This window comes from Pelodiscus sinensis, chromosome 2 (assembly GCF_052426305.1).
Source record: "Pelodiscus sinensis isolate ZL-2025 chromosome 2, ASM5242630v1, whole genome shotgun sequence".
Classification (NCBI taxonomy): Eukaryota; Metazoa; Chordata; order Testudines; family Trionychidae; genus Pelodiscus; species Pelodiscus sinensis.
In genome coordinates this window covers 70,697,248-70,718,070 of record NC_143053.1, presented here as the reverse complement: position 1 = coordinate 70,718,070, position 20,823 = coordinate 70,697,248, and the positions used below count along the sequence as shown (strand labels likewise).

At 40.1% G+C, this 20,823-nt stretch overlaps 1 long non-coding RNA gene across 1 annotated transcript in view; it reads left to right on the top strand.

Moving 5' to 3' along the window:
• Window positions 1-16,162, top strand: part of LOC142826726 (uncharacterized) — a 54,777-nt gene extending 38,615 nt beyond the window's left edge. Inside the window, exon 3 of the long non-coding RNA XR_012900938.2 lies at window positions 15,615-16,162. This is a non-coding gene — a long non-coding RNA (uncharacterized LOC142826726). The remainder of the gene's footprint in view (window positions 1-15,614) is intronic.
• Window positions 16,163-20,823: the final 4,661 nt, after the last annotated feature.

Sequence of the window (20,823 nt, the reverse complement as noted above, 5' to 3'; positions counted from 1 at the left end):
CTATTTAAACTGCCTGGAAATCCTAGATCTGTACCACAGTATCTAATATGGATTTAGGTGCCTAATTTTAGGCATCCAAGTTTGAACATGCTAGTCTTAGATTTACACCTTTGATCCACATTCATTGGATATACTGAGATTTGATTATATTCAGGAGAAGTAGAGATATAGATAAATGATGTTGCCATATTTGTACAGCTCATTTTTCTACCCCTCGAGGACACACAATTTATCTAAGCCTCCATAAAAATGACTCTTTTTTGGAATATGAAGCAATATCTTAAAACTAAAACTGTTAATTGTGAACATCCATTCACCCAAAACCTGTTTCTTTATGGGTTTATGAAGCCCTACTCTGGCATTTCATTAACTGAGAGTTATTCTGTGAATTTATTACTCCCTATCCTAATCACAGTTCATCTGCTTGGAATCCAAGATAAGGACATGACTAAATCTAAGAATTTAGTTACACTTTCCTTTGATCTCATATATTTTCTATTTTAGTAATGACTGACTAATCTTAATTTAAATACTACTGTGAGTTCTTCATTAACTGATGAATTAATAGAAACTCCTCTACATAAAAATCTTGATGTTTTTGTCAGGGTATTTCAGTGAACATTATATTCTATCTATGTAAAAATATGACAGAAGTGTCAAATTGTTTTAGTAGTTTAGGTGTTTCTAGAAGTTCCCAGAAGAATTAAGTGGCATTGAATTTTAAAATCCATCCACCAAAGACACTTGCAAATGTGTCTTTTTTTCTATGTGTTTCTATGTGTTTTTTCTTCTACGCTGTCATTTAATAACATGTTTTTAAGGATAGAAACAAAGATTGTTGGATGTTTTTGCATAAATGAGTCTTACAAAGGAGGTGATCTATAAAATTGGAATAGATTTACTTAATTTCTAAGTATACCAGAAATAACTGGAAATAATAATTAGATAAACTTATCTTCTGGTATTGGGAATAACTTACAATTTTCTGAATTTATTTTCTAGTCAGCTGATTTAATTACAAAAATTGAACAAAATTATGGCTTGAACTGAGGTCAAGATTTTGTGAGACAATTTATTTCTTTAAAAATAAATATATACCTGGGATCAGGATGCTCTTAGTACAAGTTAGAAAATTAAATCTAAGGAAAATAAACCCAATTCATTTCTTTTGTCTATAATTACTTTCAGCTTGAACTGATGTTGGTAGTCCCAGAGAAGCAACAGATGGTAGAGAGATTTTTTTTTTTAGTATCATGCCAGTCAAAGCTTGTGTATGAAGATGAAACTTGGAATTCAGCTATATCTGAAACTAGATCTAAACTTAAGGATGGATATTAACCCGAGACAATGCTACCTACAGCATGTACAGCCTCTCCCTTCAAAATGGATTGGAGAAAGGAAAAATTATTCTAATTAAAGGAGTTGTCCAATATTCATTAATATTAAAGGAGTTTTACCATTACTGCCAATAAGCACTGGATCAGGCCCTAAATATAATAACAAACTCCAAATAAATGAACACAATCAGGATTTAGGGCTTGAATTTACAACTCATACTCATGTGAATAGCCAGTATGAAGTCACTTATTCGCCCGAGAAAGGGTTATTATTAGCCAAGCCTCAAATATGAAGAATTTATCAGTAAACATAAATAATCCTAATGACAGACCATAATCTCAAAGATGATTTAATGGAAAAATAATAATTTTAGGGTTGTTGCTTAATCTCAGGTAATTCACACAATTAACACAAAATTAATAGCAATTAACCACAATTTTAATAGCACTGAAACAATAAAATACAAATTGGAGATTATTAATATTTTGGATATATTTATATAAATTCAAACATATTTATTGCAATGGTTAAAGAAGTAATATCTTTGAATTCACCTCATACAAATATTGTTGTGCAATCTCTTCATTGAGAGAGTGCAACTCAGAAATTAAGATTTTTTTTTCTTATATTACTTCAGTCAGAAATAAAAACATGCAAGACTTTAGAGCCTACAAAACCACTCAGTCTTTGGCATCTTTTTTGGTTGCAGGGCTGAGTTCCTGGAGGCTTATGATGTGGTTGTGTGGCATGGTTATCAGAAAGAATGTGTTTCAGGCTGGGGGGTTTCTGTAAGCAAGAATAGGTTTTTCTCTTAAGGCCTCTGAGAGTAAAGGATAATTTTCTAAGATGAGTTGTAGATTGTGTATAATGCATTGGAGGAGTCTGAGTTGTGGACTATAGGTAGTGACAAGAGGAGTTCTTTTATTTTCTCCTTTGGGTCTCTCTTGAAGTAGTTTGTGTCTGGGTGTTTTTTTGGCTCTGTCAATTTGTTTTTTCACTTCCGCAACCACATCATAAGCCTCCAGGAACTCAGCCCTGCAACCAGAAAAGATGCCAACTCTGCCCACATATCTACACTGATGAATTCATCACTGGAGCAAACAACATAAGTCACAAAATCAAAGGGTCATCTAGTAATTTGATCTATGCCATCAAATGCCAACAGTGCCCCTCTGCTATATATACTGGACAAACTGGACTGTCTCTGAGGGAAAGTATCAATGGACACAAATCAGACATACGTAAAAGGAACACACAAAAACCAATTGGAGAACATTTCTGCTTGCCTAACCACTCTGACAGACCTGCAGGTGGCGGTCTTGACACAAGCCAGCTCTTCAAGCCAAATCCACAGGGAAAACTTGGAATGACAGTACATACACAAATTCAACTCACATGCTAATGGACTCAATCGAGATATAGGCTGGTGGAGACTCCACCACTGAAGGAACAGCTTTCTGAGCAGTATCCTTCCTGTCTCAGCAATCTATCTATTGACTTTGATCTTTATCTGCTTAGGTTTAAGTACCCATTCTCCAGATACGTAATGATGCCTTGTTCCCCCCACTCACCCGTCTTCCTCTTTCTTTTCTCTTCCCCTCTCCTATTTATTTCCAGTTTTCATATCCCCTACTCATAACTCCAGTCATCTGAAGATGTGGCCTGTGCCCACGAAAGGTCATGATACCATTTACATGTTTTGTTAGTCTATAAAGTTCTACCAGACCATTTGAGGTTTATTTATATTACTTTCAGGAGATAATGCTGCTTGCTTCTCACTTTCTGGTGACATTGTAAATAAGAACAGGCATTCATATGGCATTTTTTTGTAACTGGCATTGCAAGATATTTATATGCTAGCTATGCTAAACATTCTTATGCCCAGGGCTTGACAAACTATGAAATCTACTCGCCTATGGTGGATAGATTTCAGTCGCGCACCCCATTTACCAGCGGTGTGCGCATGCACAATGCGGCTCTTGCGCATGTGCAGTGCAGGGTTGGCGAGTGGCTTTCACCACCATTTGTCAAGCCCTGCGTATGCCCTTTCATGCTTCAGCCACTATTCCAGAGGATATGCTTCCAGGCTCAAGATGCTTGATAAAAAAAATGCATTAATTAAATTTGTGACTCAACTCTGTGGGGGAGAAATATATGTCTCCAGCTCTGTTTTACCCATAATCTGCCACATATTTCATGTTACAGTCATCTCAGTGATGACCCATCACATGTTGCTATTTTAAAGAACACTTTCATTGCTACCTTCTTTGTGTTTTGTTTAATTTGCTAACTGTGATTTCTAAAGACAGCTACAGAGCTAGACCTAAGGTTTCAGAAACTAAAGTGCCTTCCAAATTCTGAGGCTGGTGAGTTTTGGATCATGCTTTCAGAAGCCTTAAAAAAGCAGAATTCTCTCATCCAGAAACTACAGAACCTGAACCACCAAGAAAGAAAATCAGCCTTCCGCTGGTGGCATCTGACTCAGATGGTAAAAATGAACAAAACTTTCCGATGTCCCCATTCTGTCTTATGTGCCAGTTTCCCTGGCTGGATTACATCTCTAATGATGCACCAAGACTCTCTTGATGCATCATGTAGCTAAGTCAACCAAAAATTATTTGAGATGGAATCGTTCAATTAACCTACTCTTTGAGAATGATACTTGAACGATAACTGTCATAAGGCAATGCACTGATAGAGAAATGCAGTTTTAATGTTTTAATGAACTAATGTGAAACAAAACATTTCAGACCAGTTTAAAAAAATCCACACAAAAATTGAGGATTTAGAAGATATCTTCAATTTGATTTTTCCCAATGGAAAATTGAAAATTTCAGTTAAAATTGAAATTTCCTCAAACAATTCCACTTTTGTAGAAACTAATTCAGATGGAAATTTTTCAACAAGCTCAGGTAAAAAATGTCTTGCTTTCATTATCTAATTTGTCTGAATTTTTTTTACCTTTAAACTCATATTTCTTATTGCTTCTAGTTCTTTTGGTTTTGATGGCAAGATGTTTTTTCCATTTGATCTTCTACTAGAGACAAAGAAGTTAGAGTTACTGTAAAGGTTCCTTTCTGGTTAACTATTCCTATTTTCCCATCTTCTCAGATCTTCCATGTCAATCCAATTTCCACAATATTTCTAAATATTTCTGAGTTTCACTAATCACTTAATCCCAAATCCCACTTTACATATTTAAGAAGTCTTTTGTATGCTTTTTATGAATGTGTATTTTAAATGGTGTTTCTAATTTCCTAATAACTACTTTTTTTTCTTTCTTGAGGAAGCCAGATTTGGTAGTTCAGTAACTCAGCTAACTACAAACAGAAGCTCTCTGTTACAGTATTCTTGTGTATCCCTCAGGCTTAATTAGCAGAGAAGAGAAAGGCCAGTTAGATATTAATAACAGAATAGAGTTGAGTAGCACACGAGTGAAAAGGGAAGAAGGCTTAAATATAACATTTTCAGAAAAAAATATAGGGACTTGTATTAAGATCTCCCTATGAATTTGCTAGAGAGGCTAAATTAAAACTGAATCAGCGCAAAAATCTCCCCCATCTTCACTGATTAACAGAAAGATGCAAACAATGCAGCTTAAAAGCTATGTTCTACTTTATGCTGAGCACTTCTTAGTACTGAATGTCCTCAGTTCCAAGGGTACATCTACACTTGCTCCCTATCTTGAGATAGGGATGCAAATGTAGTGTACCGAAATTGCTAATACATAATCAATCACGTCTGGCCGCCATTTTGCAATCACATTATTGTGAAATAAATCGCCCCGTGTAGCAGCGTTATTCGAGAGAAAACTCTTCTCTCGAAATAACTGTTAACCTCATACAATGATGCAATTATTCTAATTAAAATTTAAATGCCACGCTTCATTAGCAATTTCAGTTCACTACATTTGCATCCCTATCTCGAGATAGGGAGTAAGTGTAGACTTATCCCAACAGATTACAATGAGAACTGAGGGCATTTTCAAGTTCAGAAATAGAATGTAATAGGGATTAAATGTTTCTAAGATTACTCTAATATATATGCTCAAATTCCCAGCTGTGATGGGACAACTGTATTGCCTCCTAAATTTGAGAAGAAACATATGGCATGCTACCATAGAAGGCTTTCTCACTTGCCTCCTTTGTCTCATTTTATGGCAATAGACAGCGGGAAAAATAAAAGGGAGAGATTGTATATGAAACCTCTTTCCCCATTGTGAATGGGCAGTCTACTTGGAAAGGTTAAGGGCTATCTTCCTGTCACATGACCCAAGAGGGGACTGAAAGAAAGGCATTGTCATCCTTCCTTTGACTGAAAGACAAAGGCACACATCTATGGATGGCAGCTCATGTTTGGCAAGAATTGCTTTGTTTTGCTGTTTCTCGTGAATTTTCTGTTTAATCAATACAGCTTTGCCTTGAGGCAAGGCCTTAAAACAGACTAGGGTACAGCATTGGTTCTCTCCTGGTCTGGCAATATCTCTCTCCCGCTTTTGCCCCTGTATAATTTGTTTCATTCATTGCTTCCACCTACTGGTCAAAGAACATATAGGTGATGTGAAAGCAGACAATGCTCTTGGATATCTCTGCCTGTTTCAACCAGTTTCCTTATCACCAGGTGAATCATGAAAAGGTAACGTGATGCAATTACGTTGTCCACACCTTCATGAGCTGTTATCCAGTCCTGTGGCTTCACTCAAGGCCAGGAAGACAGGCACAATTTACACTGTCAGATGACCATTCATGATTCAGTTAGGCATCCTGAGGCTTTTTGATTATAGGGCTCTGTGATTAGAAGGGACAACAGTATTCAAAGAACTCGTTCTGTTGATTTGCCTACAGGATAAACGTGCTGAGTGAAATCCTGGCCCCACTGAAAACTCCTATTCACTTTAATAGGTGTGTGTGTTAAGATTTTAGAATTACAGAATAGAATCATAGAACTAGAAAGGACATCAAGATGTCTGTTAGTTCTCTATTCTTATGGCAGGGCCAAATACTATCTAGACCATCCCTGACCATCTAGGTACTCTTGAAAATCATCAATGATGGAGATTCCACAACCTAAATTTATTCCAGTTCTTAACTAGGCTGAGAATTAGGAAGTTTTTCTTAAAGTTTAATCTAAACCTCCTCTGTTGCAATTTAAACCCATTGCTTCTTGTAATAGCCCTCAGAAATTAAGAACAATAATTTTTCTCCCTCCTGCTTATAATAACCTTTTAATCTTGTACTTGAAAACTGTTATTTCTCCTCTGTTTTTTCCCTCACAGACTAAGTAAACCCTGTTTTTTTTTTCAAACTTGTCTCACAGGTCATGTTTTCTAGACCTTTAATAATTTTTGTTGCTCTTATCTGGGCTATCTCCAATTTTTCCACATTTCCAGAAATGTGGGGCCCAGAAATGGACACAATATTTGAGCTGAGGCCTAATCAGCACAGAGTAGACCAGAAGAATAAATTCTCATGTCTTGCTTACACAATCCTGCAAATACATCCCAGAGTAGTGTTTGCGTTTTTTTTTTTTAATCTTGTGGTTCACTATGCCCCCTAGATCACTTTTTCTTTTTGCAGTACTCCTTTCTAGGTAGTCATTTCCCATCTTGTATGTGTGTAACTGATTGGTCCTTCCTAAATGGCATACTTTGCATTTGTCTATACTAAATTTTATCCTATCTACTTCTGTCCATTTCTCCAGTTTTTCTAGATCCTTTTGTATTTCAATCGTATCCTCCAAAGCACTTGCAACTCATCCCAGAATGGTTCAGTGTGCAAACTTTATAACTATACTCTCTGTGCCATCATTGATGAAGTTATTGAACAGAACCAGACTCAAAACTGTTCCCTATGGGACCTCACTTGATATGCCTTTCCAACATAACTATGAACTACTGATGATTACCTTCTAGGAATGGTTTTCCAAGCAGTTTTGCACTCATCCTTATAGTAGCTCCACCTAGTTGCACTTCTCTAGTTTGTTAATGAGAAGGTCACACAGACAGTATCAAAAGCTTTAATAAAGTGAAGATACACCATTTCTTTCACTTCCCCCTATGCAGCTGGCATGTTATCTTGTCAAAGGTAGCTATGTTTGGTTTGACTTGACTTGTTCTTGACAAATCCATGCTGACTGTTGCTTATCATCATCTAGATGTTTGCCAATGAATTCCTTGCATTGTCTTTCCCAGTTAAAATGAGAGATCTGTAATTCCTGGGGTTGTTCTTAATCCCAACTTTATAGATTTTATTTGCACTTTTCAGTCCTCTGGAATTTTGCCTGTATTCCAGGACTTTCCAAAGATATCATTAGTGGCTCAGATATTTCCTCAGTCAGCTTATTGAGTATTCAATATTGCATTTCATCAGGCCCTGGTAATTTGAAGATATCAAATTTCTCTACATAAATTTAAATTGTTCTTTCCCTACTTTAGCTTCTGATCCTACCTCATTTGAACTACATACTTGAGTTTTTATATTATTCCTTTGTAATTTGACCTAGTTTCTGCTTTTTTGTAGGACTCATTTCTTATTTTTAGATTCATTGTCTCTTGCCACACCTCCTGTCTTTCCTATGCATTGGGATAGTTGGCCCTTAATAATGTCTCTGAACAACTGAAAACTGCCTACAACTATTTTTCCTCTTAGACTTGCTTCCTATGGGATCTTACTTACAAGCTCCCTGAGGGCTACCTTCTTGAAATCTAATGTCTTTATTTTGCTGTTCTCATCCTACCATTCCTTAGAATCATGAAATCTGTCATTTCATGATCACTTTCACCCAAATTGCCTTTCACTTTCAACTATCAAGTTTGTCTTATCTATCAAAATCAAATCTAGTACAGCCTTTCCTTTAGTAGTTTTTGCCAGCTTCTGAAATAAAAACTTCATCTACTTTCTCTTTGACTGAGTAGTGAAACAAAGAAAGTAGACAACAGAAATCTAGTGCTGGCAGAAAAAATGCTGGATGTGCTTGACAAGTAACTGCAGTCCCAGAGAAATACATGATAGGACACTATTGTGGTTACATGTGTTCACTCTGGTTCTAAACATACCGGCTACGTCTACACTGGCCCCTTTTCCGGAAGGGGCATGTAAATTTCACTAGTCGTCGTAGGGAAATCCGCGGGGGATTTAAATATCCCCCGCGGCATTTAAATAAAAATGTCCGCCGCTTTTTTCCGGCTTTTAAAAAAGCCGGAAAAGAGCGTCTAGACTGGCCCCGATCCTCCGGAAAAAGTGCCCTTTTCCGGAGGCTCTTATTCTTACTTTGAAGAATATTCAAAGTAAGAATAAGAGCCTCCGGAAAAGGGCACTTTTTCCGGAGGATCGGGGCCAGTCTAGACGCTCTTTTCCGGCTTTTTTAAAAGCCGGAAAAAAGCGGCGGACATTTTTATTTAAATGCCGCGGGGGATATTTAAATCCCCCGCGGATTTCCCTACGACGACTAGTGAAATTTACATGCCCCTTCCGGAAAAGGGGCCAGTGTAGACGTAGCCACCGTGTGTTCCTTCATCTTTCCTGAGGAAGGGAGATGGATAAATCAGCACGTTTCTGGAAGGAAAGAATAATTTACCTAGCGGTTGAGTGCATTTATTTAGGCCTTAATGTAAATCCCAGGCAGTTCCGTCATTCTTAGTGAAACATAGCAGCAGGGAAGAAGTCCCCTATAGGATAGCCTTGGCGGACTTTGGCTTTATCACCCAAAGGAGGATTCAATTGAAGCTAGGGCCACAGTGATGTTAATAGACCTCTTTAAGATACTGTTGTGGTATTGGTATTAGCATAGTGCCTAAGATCCCTGAAAAAAACTTTTAAAAATGAGTGGTCTTATAGTATCTTAGGGCGTGTCTACACAGCAGGGCTAAAGTCAAATTAAAGTATGCAACTTCAGCTACGTCAATTGTGTAGCTTAAGTCAAAATAGCTTAATTCAGCTTTTGGTGCTGTCTACACAGCAGAAAGTTGAAGGAAGAACACTTCAATTTCCCTTAGTCCTCATGAAATGAAGGTTATAGGAGTCAGAGTAAGAAGTCCTCCAGTTTGGCATTATTTCAAAATAAAGGCTTGCAGTATAGACACGCAATGTTATTTTGGAATGTCAGTTATTCTGATATAATGCTGCTGTGAAGATGTACCCCCCCCCCTCACACACACACACTCACACAGAGGCAGGGTATTGCCCTGCACTGGCCCTTTAAGGGGTTGAGACCTGGAGTCAGGGTGAAGCCCAGCTGAAGACTATAAGAGCAGCTCCTGGGAAGAGGAGGAGAGACCTGCCTTCAGTGAGAGAAGCTTCGGCTTAGCAAACCTAGGCTACCTGGCCTGAGGCTCTAGGGGCTGCAAGGAGGCAGTCATGGAGGGCGGGACTCACATGGAGGCAGCCCTAAAAGGCTGGGATGCAAGGAGGCAGCCACAGCTTGAAAGGAGGCAGCTGTGGTAGGCTGGGGGAACTCGAGCTGGGAAGCCCCAGGCCATAAGTCAGCAAGACAGGGTTGCAGGAGGCAACCGGGCAGGCAGAGTGGGAGAAGAACTGGGGGTCCTAGGGAGTAGGGAGGACCCTGAAGGAGGAGCGGAGGAAGAACAATGACTTCCTCCCCACCCCAGGGAGCGCAGACCAAGATCTGAGTGGTCACTGCCGGAGGGCAGTGCCCTGAAGACAACACCACACCCAAAGGGGGCATATCAGAGCAGCCAGCTACTTCCCCAAAAGCCACCCTGAGGGAAGAAGCCATGCTGAAAGTGAGTCAATCCATTACAATATATATACTATCATGAGCTTTCATGGGCACTACCAACTTCTTCAGATGAGTCTAGGATTCCTTAGTCAGGGACAAATATCCCATTGTGCTAGTGGCTGTACAAATTCAGAACAGAAACATAGTCTCTGTCCTAATGAGCTTAAATTTTGTGTCAATATAGACACATTCCACTGTAATGGCAACTCGGGGGAGGGGAGGTGTCTGTGGTTGGCCCTAGGGTTTTTGTAACTCTTCAGTGCTGAAAAGTCTCCTCCCTCAAGCTTTAATCCTTTTTTAGTGCAGCAGGTAAGATGATCCCCAATAGATAAAATTGTCTCTCCACTGATAATATGGAGAGACTGGCCTTCATGAAATGGCTAAACAACTGCTTCCACCTGATTTCTGCATGCCACTCTACCTAGCTATAAGTGATTGTTGGAAACAGCGGGATCTAGAAAGAGAAGTTACATACAGGGACTCTTGTAGCATCAGATGTGGGTAAATTCTGTGCACATTCTGTTAGCAATCAACCTTAAGTTTGATATCTTTGCAGCCCTTTTCAACTGACTTTTTATTAACATTCATGGGCACAAAATTTTGTTCATATAAATGTTTGCCTAAATGATTTTCAGGTTCATATTTGATATTAATTTCATGATGAAACTTGCATTAACTACCCATGGACTTTTTTTTGCATATTCAGTGCAAAGTTTCCTGTCTTGCTCCATATAATGTTTAATGAGCACTTAGTGCTCCACCCAATATGATACCCATGAGCTCAGGTGGGCAAGAGAGCTTCCGCAGACTGGATCCAGCCCATCAAGTGGGCTGATCTGGCCTGTGGCACCTGCTGCTCTCCCACTCCAGGCCAATCGAGACCTGGGGATGGGGAAGCATGCAAAGTCTCTTCCTCCCTCCAGTGGTATACAGTGCCAAGAGGGAAGTACCAGCTACTCTGAACAGCTGGCGGTTCTCTATAGGCACTGGGGGTGGGAGGTAGGGGACAAAGAGGTTCCGGGCTCCCTCCACCCTCAGGCCAATCAGGAGCTGGGGCTGGAGGAAGCATGGAAGTTTCTAGGCCTTGCCCCTTCTGCCTGAGACCCAGCCCCTTCCAGGGCAGCCTGGGGCTATTTCAAAAATTTGTGAAGTGGCCCCCCCCTTCTAAAATTATTGCCATCCCTTTACTAGATGCATGAAACCCTCGACTGTAGTTGTGTCTGCTAACACGTCTGGTAATTTATATTTCATATTGTGCATGCTTCCCATTAACAATACATTATCTCCTATATATAGTCACTCCAAAGCTAGAAACTTGATACCTCTCTTTTATGCTGTCAGTAGGCCTCAGCCATGATCAGTAGAAAGCAAGGTACAATTAAATAGGACTGCAACAATGATGACTCTCCCAGTGTGTGCTTACCTGTTTACATTCATTATCACAGTAGGATGCTGTTGAGAATTTGACACAAGACAAATATTCGGAGGCATCTGTGCAAAACTATTTTTATTATAAGAGAAACAGCTGTCCAGGTGGTGGACCAGAACAGTGGGAGCTTGCCATTATTTTTCTTTCTGAGAGTTCTCTCAAAGGGCAAACTGCTTTCTATTGCCCTCATTTTTCATAAATATACAGACCATAATTGAGCATAGTGACTGTACAGTTTACAGTCTGTACAGTCTGTAAGGTGAATGTACTACTCCCTGGTTGACTTCAGAAATAGTATTGTATTCTGTCTGGGTGAAGGAACAGTAAATCTATACAAATAAGATAGTTTTCTCAGTAATTTGAGTTTGAGGCTCAGAGCCAAAAATAAGGATCATTATTATTTAGTTATGACTTCACAACCTCTAGGATTATTTACTACAGAACTGTGACATTTATGAAGCCTTTATACTTTTTGTAAGACTGCTGCACTAGTAAAAAGATAAAAGTATCATTGCTTCATATATCTTTTTTTCTTGAAGCTCCAGTACTTTCTTCCCTCTGGTAAGTGTCTACATTTCCCTACTACTGGTATCTTTCATCTAAATGAAGTGGCATTTTTGAGGAATGACTTGAGCTGCAATATGACACAACAATGTATTCCTCGAGTAGGAAAAAAAAAAAAAAGAGATATTATGGTCCTGAAATGTATGTTCCCTTACCTACAGTTTTAGTGAGAGGTCTTTTTAAATGTGGACAAGAGGAAAGTACCCTTGATGATGATGCAAAGGTTTGCCAGTGTAGGAAGCACCTCTTTTACAAAATTGCAAATAAGGCCTGTTGTACGTCCATTACTAACTGCTATTTACCAAAGTCTGGTAGCACTTTATAGACTAACAAAACATGTAGCTGGTATCATGAGCTTTCATGGGCAGAGCCCACTTCTTCAGATGACCAGAGTTATGAGTTTGGGATTTGAACACTCGAAATAAATAGGAGAGGGGAAAGGAAGGGAGGAGGGAAGAAAATCGGAGGGAGGTGGGAGACAGAGCATCAGTAAGTATCTGGAGAATGGGTACTTAAACCAAAGCAGATAAAAATCAAAGTCAATAGATAGCTTCCCATGTCAGGAAGGATACTACACAGAGAGCTGTTAGCTCCAAGCCCTAAGATACAACCGAATTTACTCCAACCCCACAGACAGAGACAATCGCCTACTAGATCTTTACAGAGCATTCCTAAAACTGAAATAGCTGGAGAAGTGAAAAAACAAATTGAAAGAGCTAAAAGGTGCCCAGACACGAACTACTTCAAGACAGACCCAAAAGAGAAAACAGAATTCCTCTTGTTATCTACAGTCTACAACTCAGACCCCTCCAACGCATTATACACAATCTACAACCTATCTTGGAAAATAATCCCTCATTCTGAGGCCTTAGGAGAAAAACCTGTTCTTGCTTACAGATAACCCCGTACCCGGAAACGAATTCTTTCTGGTAACCATGCCACAAAACCACATCATAAGCCTCCAGGAACCCACACCTGCAACCAGAAAAGATGCCAACTCTGCCCACATATCTATACTGGTGAATTCATCACTGGAGCAAACAACATAATCCACAAAATCAAAAGGTCATTTGACTGCCATCAAATGCCAGCAGTGCCCCACTGCTATACATATTGGACAAACTGGACAGTCTCTGCAGGAAAGAATCATTGGACACATATCAGATATCCGTAAAGGAAACATACAGAAACCTATTGGGGAACATTTCAGCCTTCCAAATCACACTCTGACAGATCTCCAAGCAGCTGTCTTGTCACAAAGCAGCTTTACAAGCCAGATCCACAGGGAAACATTGGAATTACAGTTCATCCACAAATTCAATTCACATGATAATGGACTCAGTGGTGATGAAAGTTGGTTGGGACACTACCAATTTAACAAACATTGAAGGTACTAACAGCTCTCTCTGTAGTATCCTTCCTGACATGGGAAGCTAACTATTGACTTTGATTTTTATCTGTTTCAGTTTAAGTACCCATTCTCCAGATACTAACTGATGCTCTGTCTTCTACCCCCTTTCCTTTATCTTTCCTCCCCTTCCCCTCTCCTATTTATTTTGAGTGTTCACATTCCAAACTCATAACTCTGGTCAGCTGAAGAAGTGGATTGTGCCCACGAAAGCTCATGCTACCATCTACATGTTTTGTTAGTCTATACAGTGCTACCAGACCATTTGTTGCTTTTTCTGTAACAGACTAACTCAACTACCTCTTGAAGCTTCTGTTCAATGCTATTTACCAGAGAGTTTTCTAAAAATAAAAGTATCACATAATATGTATTTTATAGATATTTCTACTGATGTGTTGCTTTCCAATACTATAAATGAAAGGTGAATGACTAGCAACTTCCTCCCAAAATGTATTTTGTTTTATGTACATTTCAGATTTAAAGGTAGGATTGTTAGAAATGTATAGATTAAAACTAAAAATGATCATTCTGGATGTAAGGTAACAATGATACTACTGCTCAATACTGTAATTAGTACAGCTAAGAAAATAATTGTTTCATATTTTTTCTGTTTGATCCAAAACTAAGGTGTCTTTTGCTTTTGTTAAGTTTTTTTGGTGTATTTTTCTTTTTTCAAAACATAAATATGGGTAAGTATCCAAATGATGCATTTCAGAACATATCATCGACACAGCATTTTCACTGTATAAAACTATTCATGGTTTTCAACTGAGATTGTCTACTGAATTCATCATGAATTCATTAGTTTTGACAGACAGAAAAATGTGTTTGGTTTTTTTTCAAAATTACTGTTCACAGAAAAAAAATTGTCCAGCTTTCATTATAGGACTCTGAAATTCTGAAACTATAAGTCTATTAAACATATTGCAAGGAAACATGTTCTAGGTATTCTCTGAATAGTCAGAGTTAGGAAGTTCTGAGAAATCTTATGGCAGGCTTGTTGATCTAAGATTTTTTCAGCTCTTTTGTTCAGATTCAATAAGCTCAGATAACTTAAGTGAAGAACATTGAAAAAATTGATTAAATAAATATTAAATTATCTTTGACTTCAGTAAGTACAGGTAGGCCAATATTCAATGTTTTTTTTTTATAACATCGTTATGTGTACATCTGAAATTTTCTTTATGGGTATGTTTATACTCCACTTCTATGGGAGCAGAAATAGAATTAAACTGCGCAACTTCAGCTACATCAATTGTGTAGCTTAAGTCAAAATAGCTTAACTCTGCTTTAAGAGTTGAACTCTCTTCCTTCAACTTCCCTTACTCCTTATAAAATTAGGGTTACAGCAGTCGGAATAAAAAGTCGTCTAGCTTGCCATTATTTTGAGATAAAGGCTTGTTGTGTAGACACGCTCTTTGTTATTTCAGAGTAACGTCAGTTACTCTGAAATAATGCTGCTGTGTAGATGTACCCTTCATTATATCCAAATTTTCAATCTTAGGTTCATCATTACTATGGAGAAGTTTAAAAGCAGGTAAACTGAGGTTATGTTCCTTCCCCTCCCCCCAGTAGTGTTTTTTTTTAATTCTTTTTTATCCTCTTTGCTTGGTAAAGCCCATGTAGCTCTAAGAGGGTGAATTATGCACCGTCTACTGATGGGTTGACTAGACTTCAAATACTGATTAACTTTTGCTGCTGGTGGTGTATGAGCCAGAAATAATATAGTTTGATTGTCTTTCAGTGCCCAAGTTGAGTTTGAAGTTCTTGAGGAACAAAGAAGACACACCATCATCATATGTCTAGGAAGTGAAAGGGCAGTGCACTCCCGTTCATGAAAATGGGACCACAACCAGCCTTGGGTGATAGTGCTGCAAAAGGTTTTCATTGAGTTAACATCATTAGACAGGAGGTTAATCTAATAGTTACAATTTGTCTCTAGAAAGTTATGATTTTGCTTTTATATGAAACCCTTTTGTTTCTGCAAATCCAAGGAGTCCTATGGCACTGTAAAGATGCTTGTTGTTTTTGCAGATGCAGACTAATACACCTACCCCTCTAAGCCTTTTGTTTCAGTTACTCTTACCCACTACCCTTAGAATCCTGAATCTTTAATAATGAAGTTTTCTCACTACACAGATATCTCAGTCCTGTCGTATTAAGGGATGGATCCCGAGTTGAATCTTACAAGCGGGTGTGCATACTGTCCCCATGTGGACTGCAGCTCTGACATGTCTGTGAGAGTGAAGTGGAGAAGCAGCTGGACACTACTGTGGAATGCTCCTCGAAGACTTTGGTTCTTGAGTACACTGATTGATAACCTGCTTGGTAAAAGAAGGGCTGGCATAGCGCAGAAGAGAGTGCCTGCGTGGCTGACAGGCTGGTGATATCAGGGAACTGGCACTCTGTTAAGCACGAGCAAGTCATTTTCACACTGGAGTGAAAGCTGACTCAGAGATGGATGCCTTGGGTGCAGAGTCCAACATTTAGTCTTTGTAGAGTATTTAGTTTTCCATTTACTTCTGACTCCAATTAAGGACTCTGAATTGACTACTTATAGGTGAGTATCCTTAAATGTATTTTGCAGTATTTCAGTTAGAGATGTGCTATATGCTTTCCAAAAGTAGGCAGTGCCAATCCTAGAGATGATTGTCAGGCTGTAACAAAGAACATGCTCCTCAATTAAACTCAGTAAAAGACTGACAAATGTTGCCGCCTCCTCCTGAAATGATTCCCTTCTGTTTGCATCGTGGGAGTGGAGTCTTTGTGCATCTAGTGACTGATATTATGATGATGCCACATACTGCTGTGTTGATATATAGAGGACCACAATTGAACATAGGATCATGCAACAATTAACCAATGGCTTGATACAAATATTCCCAAAAATGCACACACATGACTACCTGCCCTTTATTGGTTACTCTGTGGCCAGTCCACAGTCATGTCCAGTAAAAATGTATTTTAAAATATAATAATAATCCAAATTAAAATATTATATAAAAGACTAGGTGAAAATGTAGCCATTGATATAGATGTACTAACAACTAATAATTGGTAAAAAAGAAAAAAACAAAGTTAAAATATGAAGAAATATGTACAATGTAATAGGATACTCCGAATGGAGCACCAGGATCACTATTTGTCACTGAACATAGCCATCATATCGGTATTAGCATACAACACGAGTCTACATAAAGTTTTTCTTAAAATTCTTTCCTTTCTCTTAGTTCCAAGGAACCTTAATAATTCATTATTACTGTGGCTCCATTTGCCTCAAGCCCCAGTTACAAGGCCAAAAAGTGGACATTTCTACTTCCAGTTCTTTAATATCCCTCTCCAAATTGGAAAAATAGGTCACCTTTTCCTCGTGAGCCTTCTCCAAATCATTAGAATTGTCTTCCCATCAAACGGGAATGAAAGAAACATATTACCTGTGAAACTAAAGTGCATCCAAAATACATGGGGCAGGACCTTAGCTGATGTAAATGGTCACAGCTGCATTGGATTCATGGGGACATCCAGTCCCCATTAACTTTAGTGGGGCCAGGATTTCACGTAGTTGTACAGGTTGCACCTCTAAAATCCGGGATTCTCATGTCCAGAAACACCTGTGGTTCAAGCATGACCATGGATGTTCCAGGATAAGAGCATCCCAGAGCACTGCAAGGGGGTGGGGACCTGGGATCCAATGTGAGGCTCAGTTGAGCTGGGGGAGGAGGGGATGGGAGCAGGCATATGGCTCATCTGGGCTATGGGGGGGGGGGAGGGCAGGGAGCCATCATGCAACTCATCTGGGCTACAGGAGGACAGGAAGCCCATTGGGGGGTGGCAGGAGGGGTGCCAGCAGCAAGGGGCCTGAAAATGACCTCCGCTGGTCCAGGAAAATCCCTCATTCAGGACCAGTTAGGTCCTGAGGGTGTTGGATCAGGGAGGTCCAACCTGTAGCAACAAGGAGCCCCAGCTATGGACCAGAAGGACCCCATTGTACTAGGGGTTGTAGAAACAGAAAGAAAAGCTAAGAAAAGATGAGACAACTGATCAATGCAGACAGACCAAATGTGGAGTGCAAGTAAACAATTGGACAATATTGGTCAGCATGATAGAGTGTGGGATCAGCACAGCCATAGCACAACTGTTACAATTTTTGTTGGCAGAAAGGCAAAGGAAAGTTTTAAGGAAGGATTAACAGCAGAATAATAGGGTGACTTTCCAGATATTTAGGGGAGCTTCTCCCAAGTGTGATAGGTAATAGAAGACCAAGCATGAAGATTTGAGAAATGGAGGTTGACACCATAGTCCATCTGGGGGGAGAGTTAACATTTTGATAGCAAATGGAAGATGGTAGTTAGGGAGAATATTTGCCATAAAGAGCCTGGAAAATGAAAACAAGTAGCTTATGTCTTAAGTGTGATCAGAAGGAGTCAATGGAGACATTCAAGGTGAGAGGTAACATGGTCAAAATGATGGGCTAGCAAAATGATCTTTGTAGCTTCATTCTGAAAGGCTAGGCATGGAGCAAGATGAGAGAAAAAGATATTGTGGTAATTGAGGCATAGAATTGGCAGAGGCCAGGACTGAAAGACACAGATGAGACGGATGGGTTTCCTAGTGGATAGGCTAGACCACATCTTAGAGATATTCTGCCAAAAGTATCAACAAAATTTAGAGACAACATGGATGTGAGGACCTACAGAAAGCTCTGAGTTAAAGATAACATCCAGGTTATAGGCTTCAGGCATAGACAGGATGGTGGTGTTGTCCATAGTGACTGAGAAAGGAAGTTGAGAGGAAGGCTTGAGGGCAAAATGAAAGGGCAATTTTAACCATATTGAGCTTGAGCTTCCTGGAGATGTCTGAGAGACTGGCAAAGATTTTAGTTTGGATTGTAATTCTGGTTCTCAGGTTCAACTCTCATCCAGAATACACTTATACAGGATATAAGTGGAAAGATTTATCCGCTGACACAGCAGAGGGCAAACTTGAGAAGCAAGAGAAATGAACAAAGTAATAATGACAAAGAATGACAATAAAGAAGAGGCACAGAGGAAAAAAAGAACAAAGAATAAATTAGAAAATGAAACTTGAAGAGAAATAGGAGGAATATGGAAAATGATTGATTCCATAGCACTTTTCAGAGATGGGTTAGTTGCATTGTCCTCATTCTGCAGGTGAGAAACTTGACGTTGATTATACAGCCAGGCTACGTCTACACTGGCCCATTCTTCGGAAGGGGCATGCTAATTTTGAACTTGGGAATAGGGAAATCCGTGGGGATTTAAATATCCCCTGCGGGATTTAAATAAACATGGCCGCCGCTTTTTTTCCAGCTTGGGGAAAAGCCGGAAAAAAGCATCTAGACTGGCGCGATCCTCCGGAATAAAGCCCTTTTCCGGAGGATCTCTTATTCCCAATTTGAAGTAGGAATAAGAGATCCTCCGGAAAAGGGCTTTATTCCGGAGGACCGCACCAGTTTAGACGCTTTTTCCGGCTTTTCCCCAAGCCGGAAAAAAAGCGGTGGCCATGTTTATTTAAATCCCGCGGGGGATATTTAAATCCCCCGCGGATTTCCCTATTCCCAAGTTCAAAATTAGCATGCCCCTTCTGAAGAAGGGGCCAGTGTAGACGTAGCCCCAGTGAGTGGCAGAGTTGGAATTGAATTCAAGTCTTCTGCCTCCCAGTGTGGTGCCCTATATATTGGATCATATTGCCCCGTAAATGGTTGTGAAGGAATACAATGAGGATGAAAATAGTCAAAAGTACATAGTAATGGGGTATGCTGGCCCTTTAAGACAAGCCTATCCTATTCAAGGAATTCTGTTATAGATGAGGGTCTTGGAAATGGCAGACTGGTGCTGGGAAAGAGGAACAGATCCTGAGGTAGGATAGTTAGTGCCTAAGAGAAAAGCAGGTTATTATCTCTTTAAGAGCTCAGTATTAGGAACCTTGTGATGTAGGGTGGGAAAAGGGACTTCTTTCTCAAGCCCTTTCAATCTATCACTCACTAAACCAATCAAGATACTTACACAGAAGTAAGTACAGAACAAAGAGCTCCTTGCTTCACTAGGTGCTGCAGGAAGAGGTGGGAGAGAGCGGGATAGTCTATCTTTGCAATGAGATCTTCATACCTTCCTGGCTGTGGAAGAGGGTTGCAACTCTCTCTACCCCAAAAACACAGGGAGCTGGGCAGTCTAGACGCGGGTCTGTCATCTGGGGAAACCTTTGCCGACTGATCCTGTAAACCTCATTTCACGAGGCATAAGGGATCAGTCGGCAAAGGCTTCTCCAGCCAACAGATCCGTGTCTAGACTGCCACACTGTGCCAATCAGCTGATCGTCGGCACAGCACAGCAGCCATGTTTATTTTAATGAAGCGGGGTAAAATAGTTTGCATGGCTCTGTCGACGGAGCCATGTAGTCTAGACATACCCAGGAAACAAACAAATATAATGTTTGCACCTACCCGTTTCAGACATTGGACCCATACAAATTCCTATTGGATTTCAACATAAGAAGAAAAGGGGGAAACTAGTGTTGAGGCAGAGAAAAAGAGAGTTAGAAAAGTGTAAAAGAGGAGAGGAAAACATCAAATCAAGGGATAGAACATGTAGAGAGACACAAGGGAGAAGGAGAAAAAGATGAGAAATAATACAGAAAAGTAGCAAATGAATGAGTAAGAAAGATAGACACGGGAAATGCAGAACATTCAGAAAGCAACAAAGAAGAATTTTAGGACTTTATCAAGGAGAATGCACAGAAAGGTCGAGGTGTTCCTTTTAACGGAATATGTATAAAAAATGTAAGTAAGAATTTTACCCACATATTAAATTAATAATTTTATACTTTATAACAGCGTTTCCCAAACTATGGGCCGTGGCCCGGTATCAGGCTGCGGGAAAAAAATACCGGACCTCAGCATGGCTGGTGGCTGCCGGCAGGGCCAGCCTTAGGCCGATTCGGCCCCATGTCCCTGAACCCGGAAGTGCCGGCAAGTTACAGAGCCGGGAGCCCTGCTCCAACGATATGTGGAGCTGGGTCACTCCCCTGGCTCTGCTTGGCGCGGGTCCCCCGTGCCGGCCCCCCACACGCGTCCTCTCACCCCGCCCCCAGAGCGTCCCCACCATGCGCGGCTCCTCTTCACCGCCTGCTGCTGCTCATGTGCAGCATTGCACGTGGGTGGGGAGGATGCCCAGGCGTGACGTGATGTCACAGCCTGGGATTTTAAAAGTCCTCGGAGGCACATGGCGGGGCCACGCTTGCTCTGGCGGCCTCTGGCCCCGCAATGTGGAAGGCAGAAGGTAGGGAATGGGCTTGGGCGGAGGCGAGGAGGCGGCAGTGGTGGGCTTGC